The following is a 6,768-nucleotide window of genomic DNA, read 5'->3' on the forward strand; positions in this document are numbered from 1 at the left end:
TTTAGAGTTCACGACATCACCAGTACGCTCTTTTTTTCAAGAATGTACCAAGCTGTTGATTTGGCCACTCCTAATATTTGTGCTATCTCTCTGATGGTTTTCTTCATTTTTGTCTGCCTAACGGTCTGTTTAACTTGCATTAAGAGCTCCTTTGACCTCATGTTGTGGGTTCACAGCAACTTCTTCCAAATGCAAATGCCACACCTGAATCAACTCCAGACCTTTTATTTGCTTAATTGATGATGGATTAACGAGGGAATAGCGCATGCTGCCCATTAAATAACTTTTGAGATAGTTGTCCAATTACCTATGGTCCCTTGAAAAAGAGGCAGCTACATATTAAAGAGCTGTAATTCCTAAACCCTTCCTCAAATTCGGATGTGAATACACTCTAATTAAAGCTGAGAGTCTGCACTTTAAGCCCTTATTGATTATATAACTGTATATTCAATATGTTTTGGTAAACAGCTAAAATGCCAAAACTTCTGTCACCGCCAAATAATTCTGGACCTGACTGTATATATCACATAGAAGCCTCTATTCCATGACTGAGGGATGATAGAGTTCGGTCCTAGTAAACCCTTCTAAACCCCCTACTGAGGCCAACCACCCAATCCCATCCTTGTACTCCTATTTCCCTCAATAAGGACAGACTCATGGTTTTATAAGGTTGGCCACAGCAGCCATTTTATTGACAAACGATAACTAATAAAAATATTACCATCAAATATAAATAATCAACATTATCAACATTAATAACAAACATTCCGAGGAAAGAGATCCTTGGAGCTAAGTAGGGTATCTGCTCAGCGACTAATAAGTGCAGTATTTACCCCCAGCCGATTCCCCACAGCTCAGTTGCAGCGTATACAACTGCAGATAGCCAATAATTCAACCTTGCTCCCCGGGACGCCACCCAGCAGGGGCCCAAAAATAGCCAGAGCCTCCATATTGCATAATTTGGGAAGGACCATACCCACGATGAGTTCCTCCCCCACCAATTTAACACCATCTCCAAGGACCTCCAACCTGCCAACCACTGTCATGACAAATAAAACATCACCGAAACGCAGCATAACAAAACAATAAAACAAATAGTGAGGGTGGGCGGAAAACTTCACCTGCGTGTGCTTCTCCTCCTAATGGCGCAGGCACTGCCTTCGTGCCACTATAATCCTCAGGCTCCGCCCCATAACCTCTCTCCTCCTATTACCCCGGTCATGTGGCCTCCTCCTATGTTCTGCGGCCCGGGTTGGACTTTCTTTCCAACAGCTGAAAAGTAGATTTATCACAGTAACTGTTTTTACCAGCACAAATCCCCCCTCCCCCACCACAGATATATAAAAGAATTATAAGAAAATGATATGGTAGAATTATATTTTATTTCTTTCCTTGTATAAGGATAAAGATGCAGAAGAAGATGCTGAGGACGGGGTAAGAGCCTCACTGTTACTATTACTAGATAGACATGACATATAACCCTCAACCACAGCACAGAATAACATTAACCAGTTCAGGACCGGGCTATTTTGCGCCTTCAGGACCAGACACCATTAAGCCCTTTTTAGCACGTGTTAGTTAAATGGCTATAACTTTTTTATTTGTTGGGCTGACGACGTGATTTTTGCGACGTTTTTTCCGTAGACAATGCAGGTTTCTTTTTTTATCGTTTTTATACGCACCTTTTTTGCTAATTTAGAATTTTTATTCATAAAGTTTGAAAATAATAGTAAAAAAATAAGCTTTCTTAAGTTTCAGCTATTTTGTTTTTGGTAATAACATAGTTTTACCCTAAAATAGACCTTTTATTTGTGATCGTCATTGTCTACCGGAAATTATAATATATTACATGTCTATATTAGGGTAATTGGGTCAGTACTAGCGTTACAAAAATGATTGGCGGGGGGACGGGTTTTTTTGGGGTGGGTATTTTATGTGTATTTATTCTTAATTTTTTTTTGCACTTGACTTTACTATTTTTTATTACTATGGTCTGTCCCTCAAAGGTCAAAAAAGACCTTTGGGGAACTTTATATATATTTTTTCCTTTCTTTTACACCATGTCTTTCCACTGTAACTGGGGCTGCACAGCATCCCCAGTTACAGGGGAAATCAGCCCTCTCATAGTGACGATTGTCACTAATAGGGCTGTGCTTGGTCTTGTAAGACCCAGCAGCAGTCTGTCAGTAACGGCACCCGGCGATCATGTGACCAGTCACATGAACACCGGAAGGAATAGAGAAAGCGCCGCTGCTGCTGTCTCTATTCCTATACACAGCGATCATTGAGCGCTGTGTACAAGTCATCAGAGAAGACAGAAGCAGCGAAAGCTGCTTCTATCCTCTCCTCAGGGTCCCCGGCAGTCACTGACAGCCGGAGACCCGACATTCAGCTGCCCGATCGCGCAGGCAGCAAGTTAAAACCTGAGCCGTAAAAAGTCTATGGCTCGGGTTTTAAGGACCCTTACCGCTGGCCGTAAAAACACAGCCAGCGGTCGGGAACCAGTTAAACATCTCAGAGCCCAACAAGAGGGTCTATAGTTCGGCAGAATATCGTTCAGAAGGAGTTTTCCATAGATAAATCTACATGCGGGATCATTCAGTACTGACAGCAGAGTGTGAGAAGGAATCTGAAATGGGTGGACATGGTATTCACAAGAAAAATAGGAGATTATATATAACATTATTATATAACCCAGAAAAACGAATTCTTCCCTGTTCTGTTGTAGCCGATCTACATGAAGCTGGACGACGGCATGATGATCCCAGAAGATGTAAGTGATGTCAGCAGATAATGGTATTACTTCATGAGGATCCACAACTTCTCTACATATTAACCTGACATTAAATTCTTTATATTCACATTATAATAAACCAGAAACCTAGTTATTACTGGAAATAGCGCTCACAATGTCTCTGACAGATTCCTTACATATATCACACTCAGCATTTACTCATTCTGAACATTATCTGTTATATTTCAATGTGTAGTTTTGGGTTTCATAGACTCCCCATCTTATAGACGGGCCGGCCTCAGATTTAACCTTTCCCGTCGCTGTACTGTCTTTTTATGTCGGTACAGGGTATTTAAAAATGGCGCTTGCTTTGAAGCCCAGCTGGCACCATAGCTTCTGGGTCTCTGTTGTGTTACACACCAGGGACCCAGTGGCAATGCTTGCTATCACAGACATCTCTGATTTCAGGCATTTAACCCCTCAGATCAGGGGCGTAACTAGGAAAGACTGGGCCCCATAGCAAACTTTTGACTGGGGCCCCCCCTCCGCTGGGTATCACACAACCGCCCCCTTGTAGATAGTGCCTCCCTATAGATTCCACCACACAGCGCCCCCCTATAGATAGCACCATACACAGCCCCCTGTAGATAGTGCCATACACAGCCCCTGTAGATAATGACTTACAGACCCAAATCCCCCTGTAGATAACGCCATACAGACCCCCTGTAGATAACGCCATACAGACCCCCCTGTAGATAACGCCATACAGAACCCCCTGTAAATAAGGCCATATAGCCCCCCCCAAAAAAAAAACGGCCTATAGTTTGAACTACAAAAGAGATGGGATAGGATAGGGGAAACATGTGTGATTGCTGGCAGCGATAAGGAGAACGGGGGACCGAAATTCCCCCGAAGTTCTCCATGACAAACCTCGGGCTTCCGGCGTCTGCACAGTTCAATAAAAATGAAAGGAGCGCTGGTCACGCATGCGCAACTAATTTCTATGGAGCTGCAGACAGACCCCGGAAGTCCGAGGTTTGTCATGGAGAACTTCGGGGGACTTTCGGTCCACCGTTCTAATTATCGCTGGCCGTCCCAGCGATCACACATGTATCCCCTATCCTGTGGATAGGGGATGCATGTCTTTTGTAGGAAAAACCCCTTCAGTGGCGTCACACTGTAGCAGCCATAGCAGCTGCTAACGGAGCCTCCGGCCATGGGGGGGCCCGTGCCGGCGGGTGGCACGGGCCCCCTCATGCTGCGGGCCCTGTAGCAGCCGCTACGGCTGCTATAGCGGTAGTTACGCCACTGCCTCAGTTGCTGGGGTCAGATGTGACCACTGGCATCTGAAGGGTTTTTCACTTTCCGTTTGTGGCTGGTCACCGTCTCCCATGTGGTGAGATCGCGGGAGCCGGTGTGTTCCTATAGTAGCCAGGAAGCTTGTAAACGCTCCCAGTCCTGCTATAGGAAGATTTGCACTGATGCAATCAAGCAATGCACTGATCTGATTTGCAATAGATTTCAATACTGTGAGTGCAGTCTGTGGCATAAGCGATCTAATGATCGCAGGTTCAAGTCCCCTAAGGGGGCTAAAAAAATTAAATTTAAAAATTAAAATCACCCCCCTTTTCCTAGATCACATATAAAAATAAATACACAAATAAACAAACACATTAGTTATCCCAACGTCCAAAATGCCCGAACCATAAAAAAAATACAAATATTTACCCTATATGGTGAACGCTGTAGCTTTAAAGAAAGATCAAAATGGCCGAGTTAAACCAGACTTCAAAATTAATTGAGAACCCTGACACCTAAATTAATTAAAGGGGTTTTCCTATGATGGACATTTATGACAGGTCTACAAGATAGGTCATAAATGTCAGCTAGGTGCGGGTCCTACCTCTGGGACCTGCACCTTTCTCTAGAACGGGGCCCCCTAAACCCCGTTCTACCTTTTTCTGCTCCTGCTGCCTTCCGGCCACTTCCTGACTATTTGGTTGGGACTCACGGAAAAAGCGTAGCTCGCTGAGCTACAGTGCATCCGTAAGTCCCATAGTAGTGAATGGCAGTTATGGAAGCAACGTAGCATGCGAGCTACGCTGTTTCTGTAACTACCACTCATTTCTATGGGACTTACGAGAACAGCGTAGCTCAGCGAGCTATGCTGATTTCTTCTTCAGGGTCGGAAATCTCCAGCTTCAGTCACTAAACAGAGCGGTAGAACGGGGTTTAGGGGGCCCTGCTCTAGAGAAAGGTGATGGTCCAAGAAGAGGGACCCGCATCTATCTGACATTTATGACATATTCTGTAGATATGTCATAAATGTCTCTGATGGGAAAACCCCTTTAAGACCCCTAAATAAATTCCAAAAACCAGACCAGGACCCCAGGTAATTCAGAACCCTGACCAAGCCCAAAAATTTATTCAGACCCCTAGGCTGACGCAAATATAAATTCAGACCTAACCCCAAAACGAATTCAGACTTTAACCCAAACTAAATTTAGATCCCAAAACACACCAAAAATAAAGTCAGACCACAAACCAGACCACTGCATTTACTTTTTCTTCTTTGCCGGGTCGTCTTCACCTCCAGGCTCTGCAGCACTAGGCTCGGATACTGCCCAGCATCAGAAACTTGTGTTCAGCACTGGACACAGGGAAAAAGTGCTGCGGCGCTCAGGAGTGAAATGCGAGTGCAAAGTGATAAGTGATAGTGGCTGTTATATAGTGAATTTGATTTGCATAGCTGAATAAATAAGCTGATGATTCTCTCTACTGTAAAAGTTTTTATTTTGCTATCTTTGAGATATTAGTATAAATAGCTCAGCGTTCTGTACGTTTATAAAATGGACTGAATAATTTACTAATATATTTTTATTATGGGAATCGCTTCCTTAATTAGCAATTGCCACTCCCATAAACCTACAGAAATAGCACTATTAATACCCACACAACCCGTAGGTGCTGTTTATGGACGATTTTAATTCATTAAAATTGCTAAGAATACTTAGAATATTCTTCAATATAATAATGTTGGAAATCTGGGTTACAACTAAGATGGCTGAATTACAGATCCCTCTGAATAGATCACCCAACTTTCCTAGACACCTGCATGGTAATTCTGAATAGCATACACTACATACAAAGTATACATTACACACACCATAGACTACACATACACACACACTTATCAGTTTTTCTGTTCTACTTTGCGGTGCTTGGGTGCAGTAATTTAATCATATGACTGATATCACTAAAGGTTCTGCAGTCCTCCTAGTTGTAGTTTAGTCAGACACTGGAAGCTTGTCAAGAGTAAGACTGCAGGCAGAAGGAATAGTGCATGGAGGCAGCCTCTATGTTAGCAGTAACATTTACTGGGGAGTGGTGACGCGACATGTGCAGCTGCACACCCCTACAGAAATACATTAGGGTAACCCTGCATACATAGCTGTTATTACTGTTTGGGCTCTAGAATCATTACACATGGGGGAGTTCAGTGTACAGACCATACAGTCTTTGAAATTACTTCATTTTGTTCATAGGAGCCAACAATGGAGATTACACCTGAAAGAACCATTCATCTATCTGAAGAGGAAGAAACACGAAGCTGCGCCTGGTTCTGCATTCCAGCAGCCATGATTCTCAGAAGAGCAAGGGCCAGGATTGTGTCTTTCTTCATGAGAGGAGTAAGGGAATCTGCGGTCTGAGAGGCATCTGGGGTCAGGGAGGAAGGGCGGGCATCTGGGGTCAGGGAGGCAGGGTTGGCATCTGGGGTCAGGGAGGCAGGGCGGTCATCTGGTGTCAGGGAGGCAGGGCGGTCATCTGGGGTCAGGGAGGCAGGGCGGTCATCTGGGGTCAGGGAGGCAGGGCGGGCATCGGGAAGGAAATCTGGCGTCGGAGAGGGCGTCTAGAAAGGCGTCAGGCGACGGAGAGGGCGTCTAGAAAGGCGTCAGGCGACGGAGAGGGCGTCTAGAAAGTCGTCAGGAGAGGGCGTCTAGAAAGGCGTCAGGCGAAGGAGAGGGCGTCTAGAA

The 6,768-nt window shown here is 44.5% G+C and overlaps 1 long non-coding RNA gene across 1 annotated transcript; it reads left to right on the top strand.

Moving 5' to 3' along the window:
* The first annotated feature begins 1,394 nt into the window (after positions 1–1,394).
* On the top strand, positions 1,395–6,452 carry LOC142741059 (uncharacterized). Its single transcript, XR_012880984.1, has 3 exons — positions 1,395–1,434; positions 2,729–2,773; positions 6,280–6,452. It is a non-coding gene; the product is annotated as an uncharacterized LOC142741059 (long non-coding RNA).
* Positions 6,453–6,768: the final 316 nt, after the last annotated feature.

Source organism: Rhinoderma darwinii, chromosome 2 (assembly GCF_050947455.1).
Source record: "Rhinoderma darwinii isolate aRhiDar2 chromosome 2, aRhiDar2.hap1, whole genome shotgun sequence".
NCBI lineage: Eukaryota > Metazoa > Chordata > Amphibia > Anura > Rhinodermatidae > Rhinoderma > Rhinoderma darwinii.